Source organism: Dendrobates tinctorius, unplaced genomic scaffold, assembly GCF_039654945.1.
Source record: "Dendrobates tinctorius isolate UK_male_01 unplaced genomic scaffold, ASM3965494v1 ptg000043l, whole genome shotgun sequence".
Taxonomy (NCBI): domain Eukaryota; kingdom Metazoa; phylum Chordata; class Amphibia; order Anura; family Dendrobatidae; genus Dendrobates; species Dendrobates tinctorius.
This window is the reverse complement of record NW_027361711.1, coordinates 23,427,477-23,444,918: the sequence shown is the minus strand read 5'-3', so window position 1 is coordinate 23,444,918 and position 17,442 is coordinate 23,427,477. Positions and strand designations below refer to the sequence as shown.

Sequence of the window (17,442 nt, the reverse complement as noted above, 5' to 3'; positions counted from 1 at the left end):
AACCAGAAAATAAGAAACATTCAAAAGATTATGCAGACATTCACCCAGGAGACTGTTGTGCTGTGCAGCATGGCTCCGAAACAATTTGTACCTACTATCATTTCTATAAATTAACCTACTGGCATGCCTGTCTAAACCAGCAGCCTGTTACCACCCTGGGAAATGAAACACATATATGAGTTTAACATAAGGGCTCATCTGCTGTACAGCACAACAGTTTACAATCTTACAATCAACTACCTCTATTCCCCAACCAAATATCCCTCTTCTGTCCCAATGTGACTTCAATGAACTCAGAGGAGTAGTCCATTATCAACTACATTGAAAATACCATGACAGTTAACCAACTGTGATGGCTATTTAGCCGTTAAAGAAGTCTATCACAGTTGAACAATTAACCCACACTATAATGTTCCTCAGAAACTCTTCTGGAAGGAAAAGAAGTGCAAGTCCCTTGCGTGCTGTGTCGGCACCTAGGCATGGATTAGGATTCTTAGTTAAGGAACAAACAGGAAACGTGGCAGCAGATCCGGAAGTTCCGGACGCTGATTTTGGCAATAAAAGTGGCTTGAAACAGTCAATATCTCACTAACTACAGGCTCTATCTTAGCCTCGAGTATTTTGGCGCAAGAATATAGTGAGGTGCATGCACGAGTATCACTGCAGTGGGCCTTACTTTTCTTACTGACCCGGGTCAGCTCTGGCCAACAATCAGTGTATATGAACGGAGGAGGGGTCCCTCCAGCAGATGAATGGTACCGTTGATGACTGTAACGTAACTCCTCAGCGATTTCCAACACCTCTCACACTAGGTCTGGCCTTTTCCATCTTTCAGTAGCGTCCCTGGCAGAAATCTCCTGACATCGGAACAGGTTCTTGTCACGAGGACCATCAGCTCCTCTCTGACGCTTCTCTGGTCTTGGTGGGATGCTTCTAATATTATTATTATTATTATTATTTACTAATATAGCACCATTTATTCCATGGCGCTTTACATGTTAAGAGGATGTCATTAAATTCCCTTCCAGTACATCCTTTCCCTTTTTTCAATAACTTCAGACAGCCCTTAAGATGGCCGCACTTCCTCTTCCTGTGTTCCACATCACCTCAGATTGTAGCTCCACCTCTGACATTCATTTTGCATCTTACAGTCTTTCAGTAATGCTTAGGCAACAGCAACATCTTGTGAACAAATAACAACATTACTGCAGATGATGAAATCTATTTGCAACATGTACAGTATTATACAGATGCGGACACAGGTATACAAAATTTATACCACCCTGGTGAACCGACACACATCTCATGCAGTGATGTCATTGCACTGACCATTCTCGCTTGCATGTTGAAGTTCCAGGAGGCTGAAGGCCAGAAGTAGCCTACCTGATGCTCTAGTAAGCGAATGAGCTGGTGGCTACGTGCTCTGGCACAGCTGTTCATGAAGTGGCAAACAATACTGCCTACGGCTGTACTGGCCCTTCTGGCATTTTTTCAGTTTTGCTCGTTGACCAGTCTGGCCCTGTATATATCTCTACCAATCTGCCAATACAGTGAGAGGTGGACATATTCTATATAGTTTGTTTTATAATGCATTAAAGTTCCAAAAACATAAGTGGAGTTATAATGTGAAATGTATATATCATATGGATACACAATAAGTGTTTGTCAGAAAACCAGATTACACAGAGCTTGAACATTTTCCCTCTTAAGTATGGAAAGCTTTAAGAGAAAATAACTAGTGACGGTCTTCATTCTTTGGCAGTAGAGCATAGAGAATGCGGAATCCCTGTAAACAGCTACAAAGACAATGAACAGACCATGTAAATCGCAGTTTCCAGGATCTCTGTAAGTATATATTTATATATGTAGCTTTAGAAAATCTAATTATCAGCAATCACATGTGAAATTTCTGACAATGATTGCAGAAAGTTTTAACGTGGCTTAATATTGTATTTACAACCAGCCAACATGTCTATACACAATTTTAAAAATAAAAATAAAATTTAAGAAATGTCAAAGATTTTATTTTCCAGAAACTTTTATATATTGTGGGATCATATCGCTATAATACTTAAGACGGAGATTGCGATTAAAATGCTGACAATAAATATTTAGTATGCTTATAATATATATATTTTACTCAAATAAATCAGGGAAAGTCTTACCAAAAATAAAATAACTGGATCAAAAAAAAAATCCCCTATGTATAATCTAAATGTAGACACGTAGGGACTGTGTTAAAAACCTACGTAGTTGTCCGAAGCAACCAAGAAATGAAGCTGTGGTGAGATTGGTTTCCTATGGGCAACCGGCAAGTTTTTCTTTTAAACAGTGTCATATAATGTTTCCATAAATTGTGCGAAACTCCTTTGAAAGATTGTATAAGCTATTTTTATGTAATAGAGACTCATGGAAATATGGAAATCTTCGGTCACTTGTACATTACATGATGAGGGTTTGAGAGAGTTGTCACACAATGCAATAATGGTTATGTAGGAAAAAATAGACATATTTATTGATTGTTTTTTTCCATGCGTATATGAAAGTTAATTTTTCTTTGTGTTACTTTTTTTTTCTATATTTTTTATTATTTTTGTTCACCTGTGTTGTAAAATACATTGCAGAATCCAAGCTAACAAACCTCATAATATTTGGGCTAAAAACGTGGTTTCTGTATAAAATAAAATTAAGATTGAAAAAACATTGTTAGAAGAAGGGAGTGAGATGGATTATACAATTTTAGAATTTTAACTAGTTTGCACAATTTCTTTGCATTGTATTAATGCTCATATGGCGCTAGATTATGTATGAATGTGAAGCACCCGCCTAAAAATTGGTAAATGGCAAAAGAGTAAAATAAACTGTACAGATCGTAAAGAAGCCATAAATAACAATACAGGAATAATTCAGAGCATTAAATGTACGGATCCACAGACAGAATCATCCAGTGGATTATAGAACACTGACTCGTCAACTTTTAAATTATGAATGTAACACATCTTGAGAATTTGCTTTTCTCCTATCAATAAATAGTATAGTAACAAATCTGTAGCTTCATTTGCTCTCTTGTAATGTTTTCTGTCATGTTTTGAAATATGTTCTTCAGCAATGGATTTTAATGCCAACACCTTGCTGATTAAAATCCATTGCTTGAGAAAGATTAAAATGGATTGTATGAAAGCAATTAAATATTACTTCAAGTCTGTAATGTACCTGCCCGTGTCATTTGTTTAGAATTCTTTTATAAGAAATCTGATATATATATATATATATATATATATATATATGTATATATATATACATAAATCTATCTATCTATCTGGCAGATTAACAGATATACACATATATATATATATACAGTGCCTTGCAAAAGTATTCCGCCCCCTTGAACTTTTCAACCTTTTACCACATATCATATATATAAATATATTTGTATATATTTGTCCGTTTATATGCATATAATAAAATCCAGGTACACTTTTAAGATAGGATTGGTTATTTGAACTTATTCTTCTCTCTTGAGGTCCAGACTGATACTACAATGTAATTGCTATGAAAATCCCATATCCACCACCAATAAATGGCAGAAAGAGAGGCATAGAATAAAATTACAACAATGTTTATTACATAACAATTTTCACAAAATTCATATTCAACAAGGTAAGTACACATAAATTAGCGCCATGGGAACATATAAAGAAACACTGTGAGGCCACAGCCACCCCTGACAGTGCCGTTTCGCCATGAAGAGGAAGCCTATTTGGCGAAACGGCGCTGTCAGGGGTGGCTGTGGGAGCTTATCTAAGAGGCATTGCACAGTGAAGGACTTTTTTTTTTTTTTTTTTTTATAATGTGGTGGCTAGCAAGTGTATTGCGGTAATGGAAATTCTCTTCACCTTTCTGGACTTGCATTATGTGCTTCTTTTGTATCACAGCAATTAAATACACATGATCTGAAACATTGCTTTTGGTACCAGAGCTTGTAGTGCTGTGGATACAATTAATTCTCATTATGTGGAGATTGGACCAGTTGAAAAAAATGTTTTAGATCTAGTGTGGATTCACAGAAATAATCTCTTTTTGTGGTGCTAATTTAATAGCTATGAAGTTTTTGGTTCAATTTTTCCAACCTCATTGAGAAATTATTGGTATTAGTCCTGTATGCAATTTTGTCCTCACGATGTTTCTTTATATTTACCCATGGCACTAATTTATGTGTACTTACCATGTTGAATATGAATTTTTTGAAAATTGTTATGTAATAAACATTGTTGTAATTTTATTCTATGCCTCTCTTTCTGCCATTTATTAGTGGTGGATATGGGATTTTCATAATCATTATTGAGGTGGTGAAAAACAAATTCAGGACATTTGCTTGAAATGTAATTGCTATATGAATATATAATATATATCTATATATAGATATATATTATAAACGGTTATGATCTTTTTTTTATGGTTATGATCTTTTCGTAATTCTCTTTTGAATTGTTCTTATTTTATATATCTTTTTATTGTATTGTGATCATTTCTTCACCTATCAGAAAAGTTTTGGATGTCAGTTTTCAAAGTTCAGAGCAGTGTCAGTATTACTTATCCTCCCCGGGTCCAACAACGTCATGCTGTCTCGTCGACAGGACTGCAGCTAATCACAGAGAGGTCCAGTCAAGAGGTCTACGGCTAATGACAGAGCTCAGCAGTACAGCGGTTTGTTACAGCGCTGCATACAAACAACAGATCAAAGGATAGTGGGGGAGACGGCGTTTGATCCAAGACAGTAGTAACAGTTTGTTTATCTAGAACTTTCAAAGCTTATACCCAAAACTTTTCGGAAAGGGGACAACCTTTTTAACAGTTTCATAGTTCAAATAGGCTTTAATGTTGCCAAATACATATTGAAATAAGTAATATGGATTTAAAATACGAATACAAAATGTACATTGTTGCATTGACGGTAGGCATTAGAAATATTTGTATAAAGCAAAATATACAATGACATTAACACACCAAGCAGCATAGTATCTATAACTCAGCCTAATACTGAGAAGCAACTGGTCTTTCAAGTACAAATGTTTATATAAACAGGAAGTTTAGCGATAGGGACAGGGAAGGCCATATCTGCCACCTTGTGGAAATTGTATGTATGACACAGCTTGGAGACATAGATATGCTAGAAATAGAAGCAAAAATGAGCCGCAATCTTAATCTCTTTATGATATTAGTGCCCGGCTCCGGCTCATCACAGAAAGTGACTCTCTGAGATCAGCTATAATTTGCAGTAAAACCTTTTAGCAAATATCTCCACAAGATAATCATTAAATCATGCCCAAGGAAGACAATAGGTTACCTGTGTAATGAATTGACAGGTTAGGTTCTCCAGAGTCAGTAAGTTAGTAACAATTAAATATGTAAAGCAAAACATTTAAAATATTACTAGAAAATATATAGATAATTCTTCGCTAGAGATGGGCAGATCAAGACAGTGGACTGTGGTCCACCGGCAAGGTCAGAAGTGTCTGGCAGCTGGATGGTAGCTTTGCGAATCTCTTTTCTTTAGATATCCCAGAGTGGCTTTAGATGAGCCAGGCTGGTGTGAAGTCATCTGTGCGTCACTCCGCAATGATGAAAACACTTAAAGCACACTGAGTAAAATGTCACTCATTGTGCAAAGACCGCAAAGTAACAAGCTCTGTTACACCACAGAGCAGTAATATGAAGCATAAAGGACTATAAGCTGTTAGACTGCACAGGCAAATAGAAAAATACTAATTGGGGTTCTTATAACTTAACCCCCCAAGGAAGACAAAGCTGGTGGTTAAACATGCTCCGACACACAGTGTGCTTTAGCACGCTTGCCTGAGGACGCTCGGTGCAGATGTTACGTTCAAGCGGGAGTTCCCACCCTACCCTGCCTGTCTAAACAAACACTTGCAGTGCTAACAGTGGCACACGTGCACACAGGGTGGTAAAGTAGCCTCCAACACAACAAACACACATGATACTAGCTCACAGGCGTGCGCCATTGAGAGATTTTTATACTTTGCTCAAGTCCAGACAGACAGGACCTTGCCTGTGGACCAATCTGAACCTGCCACATCACCAGAGCACCTGACGTCCGAGCACCAATGTGAAAGCACCATATCATGGACATGCTCAGTAGGGTGAAATCTCGATTTAGGCACCAGAGCAGAGAACCAGGGCAAGGCGCTAGGACCAAATTCTGTGCTGAGCAGTTGTCCCAGTGGCCGAGCTTGAATGGGAGACCGCAGCACCAGACAAGGCTTGAGATCCATTCTGTGCAGTGGGAGAGCTGTATATCAATATTAACTCAGCTGCTTCCTTTGATATTGTGATAGTCAATATGTCTAACATCAGATTGCTGTGGATCTGCAAGTAGGTTACTAGGATGTAACACGTAGATAAGGACAAGGCGCAAGTAACCGACTAAACTATTTATTCTCTTAGAATAGAGTTGAAGGATTTAATTTTGCATGCAGTCAATTAGTCAAATACATTAATCAAATACAGGATATTAAGTAATATATTAGCAAAAACAACAGTAAACACATTTCAACAGTTTCAGTAAGGATTCCTTATCCTATCTGAATATTTTCCCTTAGGAGTGACGCCCTTAATGTCCCTTGTGTGATAACTACCAAGGACAGCGCTAACAACTATAAGGCCACATGGAAATGTCTCTTCAGTTCATTTTGACTTAGGTTATAAACGCTTAGGAGGGTCACCAGTATTTCCCGTTAGGCTACAAGTCCTCCTGACAAAGTTTAGTCATTTTCTACGGGCCCTACTCATGCTGTGCGGCCCCCATCCCATCTGCTGCACAACCCCTGTACTGTACATTAGCATTATAAGTAAAGACACAATTGACTCGCACCTTCGGAACACCACATCTGATGTCCACTTCTGGACTGTGGCCTGCACTCGATCTTCAGTGCTTAACCTATGATGGTTCACTATTGAGCTGTGATGGATAAGGGACGAGCCTCCGGTCTTGACCAACGGTAGTCTGGATCCCATGCCTTGACTGGCATTTTCCTTATCTCAGTCACTGGCTCACAACATCCTTCCTGTCTCCTTCTCCAAGCGCATCTCAGAGATTCGGCAGCGACGTCCCATTGCGCAAACGTCCCACTGGTTTCACTTGTTGGTGCCAACTGACTTCCCACCTTGTCATTCTGACTTTTTTTATTGGGTAACTGCACCACAGGTGTCACCTGACTCGATGTTCTCTCTAGACCAGTCCTTCCAAAAACACTAACATCTTTTGGTTCTACTAGGTTCAGTTTGGAAAGTAGGTAGCAATCATTGGTCACAAATGCTGCACAACACTGAGGAACCTCATCCTCTATGGCGCATCTCCTTACATATCATCTACAACTCAGGCAAAAATCAAAAGACCACCACATCAAAACCCTGTCATGGGCAGCCCATTCTCCAGACCTGAAGCCCATTGAAAACCTCTGGAAATTAACCAAGGAGATGATGGATAGTCACAAGCCATCAAACAAAGAAGAACTGCTTAAAGTTTTGCGCCAAAAGCAGTGTGAAAAACTCATGGCAAGCATGCCAAGACGCATGAAAGCTATTTTTAAAAATCATGGTTATTCCACAAAATATTGATTTCTGAACTCTTCCTGAGTTAAAACATTAGTATTGTTGTTTCTAAATGATTATGAACTTGTTTTCTTTGCATTATTTGAGGTCTGAAAGCACTGTTTAGTTTTTTTTTAATTTTGACCATTTCACCTTTTCTGGAAAAAAAAAATAGTGCATGGAAATTTGGAGACATGTCAGAAGTTTGTAGACTAAAAGAACAATTTACAATTTACTCAAAATTATGCCTATAAAGAGAAAAATCAGACAAACTGAACATTTTGCAGTGGTCTCTTAATTTTTGCCAGAGCTGTATATGCTGTTGACACCAAAATATACTCTCTTGCAAAGCATCTCCTCTCTATCTGAAACTGAATCTTTAGAAAACTTCAGGTGTGCTTCAGTCATTTATTAACTCTGCTAATATTGAGATTTCAATTTCAGTGTGGAACTGCCATAATAACATTAGGTGGCACTCCTAATGTCTTGGGGTTATGTCTGAATCAGATCTACACTCCTTCCATTCAGTCAGTCACTTACTATAAATGCTAATACTACATTCACCTCAAAAATATTTCCACAATCCACCTTTATTTTTGCTCAGATCCTTTCTTAACCTGATTAATTTAACTAATGACTCATCACTGTGCATCTCAAACTCTCTGCTTTATTGTTTGTCTATTCCCTTTAAAATGCAATTCAGAAATCCAACTCTTTTCCACCTGTGCGACATCTGTGCTTTAAATTTTTCCTAGCGCATGCATGATCCTTATCGATGGTCGCATTTTTACTTTGCCCACACCAGTGATGAACTTTATACACCGTGTGATCGGCAGTCCTGCATAGTAAGAAGATCCCACACTCTTTTTTTTATTTTTCCATAATGTGTACATGAACAATATGAATTTTAAAGTACTGTGGAGTTTGTTGGTGCAATATAAATATTATAATTAATATTACTATACAATATCTTGCTTGAAGGAAACCTGTCATGTCCACTGGGCTCCCTGAACCACCAGCAGTTGCCTCTGCATACGTAGACACAACGGCTTAACAGTCTCTGTGTTATATTGTATACATAAACAGATCTTTAGAAAAAGTATTTTTAAAGTCCATTTATAATATGCCCAGTATCGGACTGGGCAGCCAAGGGCCCACCAGTAACCAACTCCATTGCCTCACTTTTCAGCTACGTGTAAATGTGACAGTATCCTCAATCACAAATTCATATAATAATAAACTGGGTAGATTGCTTAATGAATAAGATGCTGCCTTTGTGTGTACATAGAGATTCAAGTATATGTGGTTCTCACAAAATTATAATATCATCAAAAAGGTAATTTAATTCAGTTCTTCAATACAAAAGTGAAACTTATATACACTGCTCAAAAAAACAAAGGGAACACTTAAACAACAGAATATAACTCCAAGTAAATCAAACTTCTTTGAAATCAAACTGTCCACTTAGGAAGCAACACTGATTGACAATCAATTTCATATGCTGTTGTGCAAATGGAATAGACAACAGATGGAAATTATTGGCAATTATCAAGACTCACTCAATAAAGGAGTGGTTCTGCAGGTGGGGACCACAGACTACATCTCAGTACCAATGCTTTCTGGCTGATGTTTTGGTCACTTTGAATGTTGGTTGTGCTTTCACACTCGTGGTGGCTTGAGACGGTCTCTACAACCCACACACGTGGCTCAGGTAGTGCAGCTCATCCAGGATGGCACAACAATGCGAGCTGTGGCAAGAAGGCTTTCTGTGTCTGTCAGCGTAGTGTACAGAGGCTAGATGCACTACCAGGAGACAGGCCATTACACCAGGAGATGTGGAGGGAGCTGTAGGAGGGCAACAACCCAGCAGCAGGACCACTACCTATGCCTTTGTGCAAGGAGGAACAGGAGGAGCACTGCCAGAACCCTGCAAAATGACCTTCAGCAGGCCACAAATGTGTATGTGTATGCACAAATGGTTAGGAACTGACTCCATGAGGATGGTCTGAGTGTCTGACATCCACAGATGGGGTTTGTGCTCACAGACCAACACCGTGCAGGACTTTTGGCATTTGCCACAAAACACCAGGATTGGCAAATTCACCACTGGCACCCTGTGCTCTTCACAGATGAAAGCAGATTCATACTGAGCACATGTGACTGATGTGACAGAGTCTGGAAACGCCGAGGAGAGCGATCTGCTGCCTGCAACATCCTTCAGCATGACCAGTTTGGCAGTGGGTCAGTAATGGTGTGGAGTGGCATTTCTTTGGAGGGCCGCACAGCCCTCCATGTGCTCACCAGAGGTAGCCTGACTGCCATTAGGTACTGAGATGAGATCCTCAGACCCTTTGTGAGACCATATGCTGCTGCGGTTGGCCCTGGGTACCTCCTAATGCATGACAATGCCAGACCTCGTGTGGCTAGAGTGTGTCAGCAGTTCCTGCAAGATAAAGGCATTGAAGCTATGGACTGGCCCTACCATTCCCCAGACCTGAATCTGATTACGCACATCTGGGACATCATGCCTCGCTCCATCCACCAATGTCACACTGCACCACAGACTGTCCAGGAAGTTGTCAGATGCTTTAGTCCAGGTCTGGGAGGAGATACCTCAGGAGACCATCTGCCGCCTCATCTGGAGCATGCCCAGGTGTTGTAGGGAGGTCATACAGGCACGTGGAGGTCACACACACTAATGAGCATCTTTTCCTTGTCATGAGGCATTTCCACTGAAGTTGAATCAACCTGTAATTTGATTTTCCACTTTGATTTTGAGTGTCATTCCAAATCTAGACCTCCATGGGATATTCACTTTGATTTACATTGATAATTGTTATGTTTTATTGTTCTGAGCACATTCCATTATGCAATTAATAAAAATTTGCAACTGGAATATTTCATTCAGAGATATCTAGGATGTGATATTTTAGTGTTCCCTTTATTTTTTTGAGAAATGTATTATATAGTCATTACAAACAGGTTGATCTATTTCAAGTGTTTATTTCTGTTAATGTTGATGATTATCAGATTACAAAGGAAAAGATTCATGGATTAAATGTGCGCTGCTTGACAGATCACTCCTTCCAGATTGTGTTAATAGTACTTTCCCTGAGGAAGAAGTGTAAACTTCGAAACACGTTGGGAAATTAAAGTACTATTAACACAATCTGGAAGGAGTGATCTGTCAAGCAGCGCACGTTTAATCCATAAACTTTTTCCTTTGTAATCTGATGATTCGTGGTCACGGAGTGGCCCTTTGGATGTGCAGCAGCCTGACTTTCTGTTCCTATATGTCTGAATCTCCCCTGCATAAGGTGAGTTTAATGATCTGATTTATATCAATCTCTACTCGGGTAAGACCCTATTGCGCTTTTTCTCTTTTAGCTGTCTGACTAATGTTGATGATTATGGCTTACAACCAATGAAAACCCAAAAGTCTTTATCTCAGTAAATAAGAATAATTAAGAAACAACACCCGCAAAGACTTCCTAAGCATTTAAAAAGTTACAATAGTCTGTTTCAGTAGGCTCCACAATCATGCGGAAGACTGCAGACTTTACAGATGTCCAGAAGGCAGTCATTGACTTACTCCACAAGGAGGGTAAGCCACAAAAGGTCATTGCTAAAGAAGGTTGCTGTTCACATAGTGCTGTATCCAAGAATATTAATGTAAAGTTGAGTGGAAGGAAAAAGTGTGGTAGAAAAAGGTGCACAAGCAAAAGGCAATTCAAAAATTTGGGGGAAAATCACAAGGAGTGGACTGCTGCTGGAGTCATTGTTTCAAGAGCCACCACACACAGATGTCCAGGACATGGGCTACAAGTGTCACATTCCTTGTTTCAAGCCTCTCATGACCAATAGATAATGACAGAAGTGTTTTGATCACACAAAAAAATCCCAAAAATAAATACTGTAGAAAGGGATCAAGAGGCATAGGTATGATAAAATAAAATATTTTATTTATCCATATTTAAAATTCAATAAAATTTAAACAAAAGGGATTGTAAAAAACAGAATCACGGTACAGCTAGTAGAAAAAAGACCGGGAGGCTCAGCAGTAATAAAGCAAGTTAAAATTATAAATAGCACGCATATCCTCAATACTGAAAAAGGTGCAAAGTGCGAGACTGCAAGAAAAAATAATTATAATGACATGTTCCCCTCAAGAAAAACTTGCAAAAGCAAATAGTATTTTCAATACATGTTGCGAATAAAGTGTCAAGTGCTAAGCTGAAAGTGCATACAGGTAGACGTCTCTGTAATAAAAGAAAAAGGCTGCAGCGCAATCACATAGATCAACAGTGTGTTTAGAGGAGTGTGTTCCCGGCTACAAGTGTCGCATTCCTTGTGTCAAATCACTCATGACCAATAGATAACGGCAGAAGCGTTTTACCTGGGCCAAGAAGAAAAATAACTGGGCTGTTGCTCAATGGTCCAAGGTGTTGTTTTCAGATGCAAGTAAATTTTGCATTTCATTTGGAAATCAAAGTCCCAGAGTCTGGAGGAAGAATGGAGAGGCCACAATCCAAGCTGCTTCAGGTCTAGTGTGAAGATTCCACAATCAGTGATGGTTTGGGGAGCCATGTCATCTGCTGGTCTAGGTCCACTGTATTTTATCAAGACCAAAGTCAGCTCAGCCGTCTACCAGGAAATTTTAGAGCACTTCATGCTTCCCTCTACTGACAAGCTTTTTGGAGATGGAAATTTTATTCTCCAGCAGGACTTGGCACCTGTCCACACTGCCAAAAGTACCAATACCTGCTTTAAAAACAACAGTATCACTGTGCCTGATTGGCCAGCAAACTCACCTGACCTTAACCCCATAGAAAATCTATGGGGCATTGTCAAGAGGAAGATGAGAGACACCAGACCCAACAATGCAGATGAGCTGAAGGCTGCTATCAAAGCAACCCGGGCTTCCATAACACCTCAGCAGTGCCACAGGCTGATTGCCTCCTTGCCGTACCGCACTGATTCAGTAATTGATGCAAAAGGAGCCCTGACCAAGTATTGACTGCATTTACTGAACATACATGTCAGTAGGTCAACATTTTGGTTTTTAAAATCATTTTTCAAGCTGGTGTTATAAAGTATTCTAATTTACTGGGATAATGACTTCTGGGTTTGCATTGGCTGTAAGACATAATCATCAACATTGACAGAAATAAACACTTGAAATAGATCACTCTGTTTGTAATGAAACTGGAACTGAAATAAACTAACTTTTTCATGATATTCTAATTTTGTGAGAAGCACCTGTATGTTGTGCCAAGTATTGCTCATATAGGAGAGTGGTGGCCCACACTTGCACAGAGGCCCACCAGAGGATTCTCCTGTTCTTTTGGTGGCCAGTCCGAGCCTGAATATGTAAATGGGGGCTTTGACTAGTCGAAGGGGAGCTAGTGTCTCCAGACTAGTCGTCCCACTAGGCATGTTATCAACGATGACATCACAAGCACTATACTTACCTTGCACATGCGAGCAGCTTCTTTGCCGCTCATGATTGATCTTCTGAAGGTGGATGTATGTGTCCCGGCTTCTGATCATGTGCAGTGCACCTCTCTGAAGTCAGGACACATACAGCCAGCTTGAGAGGATCAATGATTAGTGCGGAAGAAGCCATGTATTGTGTCCACATATGCAGACACAACTACTGGGGGCAAGGGGGGCATGACAGGTTCCCCTTAAAGAGGGTCATTTGTTAGATTCAGCATGCTAAATTGGCCACATTATGGAATAGTGGCTGCAGAGCTGACTAAAACCTAGTTTATATTTTTTAATTTTAAGTCTCCATTTCAGAGAAATTAGCTTATAGGATGCACTAGCAGAAATTCTTCACTGGGGGAATTTGGTTTTTCCCTTACATAATATTGACCAATCATAAGCAGGAGGGTGTGATGTAGAGGATAAAGAAGAACAAGCTACTCTCACTGATGGCACCTACTAAAAATATAAGCTAGTGAGAGGAGTACAGCAGAGCAATGTGACATTAAAAACACATCGGCAGCTCTCATTTCACAGCAGCGAGGGGGGGAAGTAGGGATCTACTCATCGAACACACTCACTGATTTAAAATGAGAACTGCAAGAGGTGCTTGTAATGACACACAGCTCTGCTCTACTGTCCTTATTTTTTGCAGGATGAGTTGCAGTTTTGAACAACATCATTGGTTTTACCATATCATGTAATGGGAAAAAAATTACAAGTGCAGTGAAATTGCCAAAAAAAGTGCAATCCCACACTTGTTTTTTGTTTGGCTTTTTTTGCTAAATTCACTAAACCCTAAAACTGACCTGCCATTATGATTCTCCAGGTCATTGAGTTCATAGACACCAAAAATGTCTAAGTTCTTTTTAATCTAAGTGGTAAAAAAAAATCCAAACTTTACTAAAAAAAAGAAAAAAAAATTGTGCCATTTTCCAAGACCTGTAGCATTTCCATTTTTCGTGATCTCAGGTTGGGTGAGGGCATATTTTTTGCACACTGAGCTGACATTTTTAGTGATACCATTTTGGTGCAGTTTTGATCTTTTGATCGCCCATTATTGCATTTTGATGCAATGTCGTGGCGACCAAAAAAACGTAATTCTGGCGTTTTAAATTTTTTTCTCGCTACGCAGTTTAGCGATCAGGTTAATCCTTTTTCTTTTATTGATAGATCGGGCAATTCTGAAAGTGGCAATACCAAATATGTGTATGTGTGATTTTTTTTTTATTGTTTTATTTTGAATGGGGCAAAAGGGTGGTGATTTAAACTTTAATTTTTTTATATTTTTAAACACTTTTTTTTACGCTTGGCATGCTTCAATAGCAGATCACCTTTATGTAGCAGAATTACTGACTTGCAATGAGCACCAACTACTGGGTAGCGCTCATAGCAAGTCAGCACTGACAACCATAGAGGTCTCCAGGAGACCACTGGTTGTCATGCTGACACACCAGTGACCCACAATCATGTGGCGCGGGTCAACGGTGAGCACATTTCCGTCCCAATGGCCGGAAGCACCATTTAAATGCCGCTGTCAGCAATCAACAGTAGTATTTAACTTGTTAATAGCCGCAGATCGATTGCGATTCCACCCGCGACTATTGCGGGCATATGTCAGCTGTTCAAAATAGCTGACTTGTCTCGGAAAGATGTGGGCTCACCACCGGAGCCAACATCTAAGGGAGGGATACCGACATCGGCGTACTATTACACCCGATGTCAGTAAGGGGTTAAAAAATGGACCTATTAAACTTGTAAAGATATGGAAGTGATTGTAAGCCATTATCACATTCAGCCAGGCTGCAGTGAGACATGCCATGCAGGCAGATTAGACTGCAGAGAGGAATGGATGTCAACCACTGAACTATGACTGAGCTAACGGAGAAAGAAAAATCAAATTGGATCTAAGCATACTATCTGGATTTTTAATTGTAATACTGTGCTGATTTCCATGATTAACGTCATAGTACAGACTGACTGCAGATATGTTGAACCATCAGCTGAGTCACAAGACAGTGTCATCAGGGGGCAAAATCTGTGGTCACAGGTGAAACCTCTGCCCCCTCCCTGAAATGAAGCATCATCAGTGACTATTGTTTCTAGGGGCTGCGATGTGCATTGACAGTGCACTCTGTTGCTGGCTCGTTAATGCTGTTTGAGCCATTGAAAGAGCACGCTTCCATCATGCACATCACTCGGTGCACAATGTGCATGGACTAGCCAAGTGCCTGAAATGAAGGTCACTGTTGACACTTCATTCCAGGAAAGGGGCAGAAGCTGAAACTACCACCTGATGACGTGCGATGTGCCTTGACAGTGCACTCTGTTGCCGGCTCGTTAATGCTGTCCGAGCCATCGAAAGAGCACGTTGCCATCATGCACATCGCATGGTGCACAGTGTGCATGGACTAGCCAAGTGCATGAAATGAAGGACACTGTTGACACTTCATTCCACCATAGAGGGGCAGAGGCTGAAACTACCTCCTGATGAAGCTTTGTTTCGGTTTCCCATCATGCACTGGGATATTCAAACAAAGTGTCATCAAAAAGGATGTCAGAAATAGAACAGAAAAGCAGAAAGATATAGTGGTTAGAAAAGGAAAGGAAATGTTCTCTTCAAGTAAATGAGAAAATTTAGTTTAGATTATGGAAATAAAGAGATAGAGATTTAGAGTGAAAGTTTATTTGTATTTAGGAACCCAATCTGTGAAGCCACCAACCAACAGACTTTTTAACATTTTTTCTATGTGTTTAGTTCTTGGCATTCTCATTATTTTATTTTCATGTCCTTTCAATTTACAGCAGAGCAATTATTGTTCCTACAGGTTTCTGGTGCACAATAGCATTATTTGCCAAATCAGCAAGTTATTGAAACCTTTTGTACTTTTTTTGCATTGACTTAGAGGCTTTTACACTAGGGCATAGGGGTTGCGTAGAATTGCTTGGCTTTATATAACTTTAGTGGGGGCTGAGACGTTACTGTTTGAGCTTATTGCCTAGAATAATGAATGTCAAGTAGGTTGCGGTCACTGGGGAGCAATGGGAAAGCAGACTGGCAGGATCAGTTTCACAGAAGTAGGTCCACTGCAGCTCCAGTCGTCTACCTGCAACGGAGGATAGGTGCATTAGTAGAGTAAAAGAGACTGTCAAAAGGAGCGCTAGGAACTACAGGACACGGAAATTATTTCATAAGTCCACAACGCGTTTCGACAGTAACCCCGTCTGCCACCTGATGAAAATGGGGTTACAGTCGAAACACGCTGTAGACTTATGAAATAACATCCATGTCCTGTAGTTCCTAGCACTCCTTTTGACCATCTCTTTTACTCTACAAGTGCCTAGAAGAGGCACTGTTGTGGCATTGTGATGTAAGAACGTATGGATATATGAAAAATAGTGTAGGCTTAGACATACAAGACTATGTGATAAGAGAGCTCTCATGCATCTATGTTTAGCTGAAGTAGGTTTAGATGTGAGCGTCCTCAGAAACAATTGCACCTGTTTATCATTCACAGTTGTCCGTTCCAAGTTTTCAAGTCAAAAATGTTCCATATGTCTGAGCCTGTGCATGCCATATTCCACATAATGGTGTTAACACATGTCTTTATTTGCATGTATTATTTTACAGAATAAAAAAATCTGTTAAAACTCAACAGAGAAGATTTATTAGGAAACACCAGCACCCTAATTCTAAATAATAAAAAAAAAAGTTGGAATATATTAAATTATATTTGTTAAAAGGTGCATACCCCATAAAAAAATTGAAGAGCTTTTGGTCTATGTTAAAGGCAGAAAATGAAGTTTATGCCTGCTACGAGCACATGCAGATATATGCCACTTTATGTGTTAGTGTTTTCTGGCCTTTAGCTTAAAGGGAAGCTGTTATCAGAAAATGAATTTCGCAACTTTCACATTGACCACTAGATCATGTCCTTTAAGGAAAAGTTTGCATTAAAGCTCCAAATTATCCGAGGTAACATGTCAATACACAGCTGATCTCACAGGATGCACCAATCACAGCTCCCTTCACAATGACCACTCATTAGACTCAAATAGAAAACAAGGGTTTGGATCTGATTATTGTGGCTAGGTACAGGTGTTGTTTCCTTAAATTAGAGGAAGTTAGAGTTTTTTAAAAAAAGTCCCAGTGGCCTGTATGAATATTACAAGATTTATATTGCTTTATTTTTAGTACAGATTGTTGTATGTAAAAAAAATTAAAAACTTATTTAAAAAATACATTTAACACACAAACCTAATTTAAACAGTAAGACATTTTCTGATGATAGCTTACCTTTAACAAATGTTTCTACCTACCACTTAATACTGCCACATGGTAAC

At 39.4% G+C, this 17,442-nt stretch overlaps 1 long non-coding RNA gene across 2 annotated transcripts in view; it reads left to right on the top strand.

Annotated features, from left to right (window-relative positions):
* LOC141089022 (uncharacterized) overlaps positions 1-17,442 on the top strand; it is a 119,178-nt gene that overhangs the window by 5,325 nt on the left and 96,411 nt on the right. For both annotated transcript variants that reach the window (XR_012232141.1, XR_012232140.1), the window contains exon 3: positions 1,763-1,845. This is a non-coding gene — a long non-coding RNA (uncharacterized lncRNA). The remainder of the gene's footprint in view (positions 1-1,762; positions 1,846-17,442) is intronic.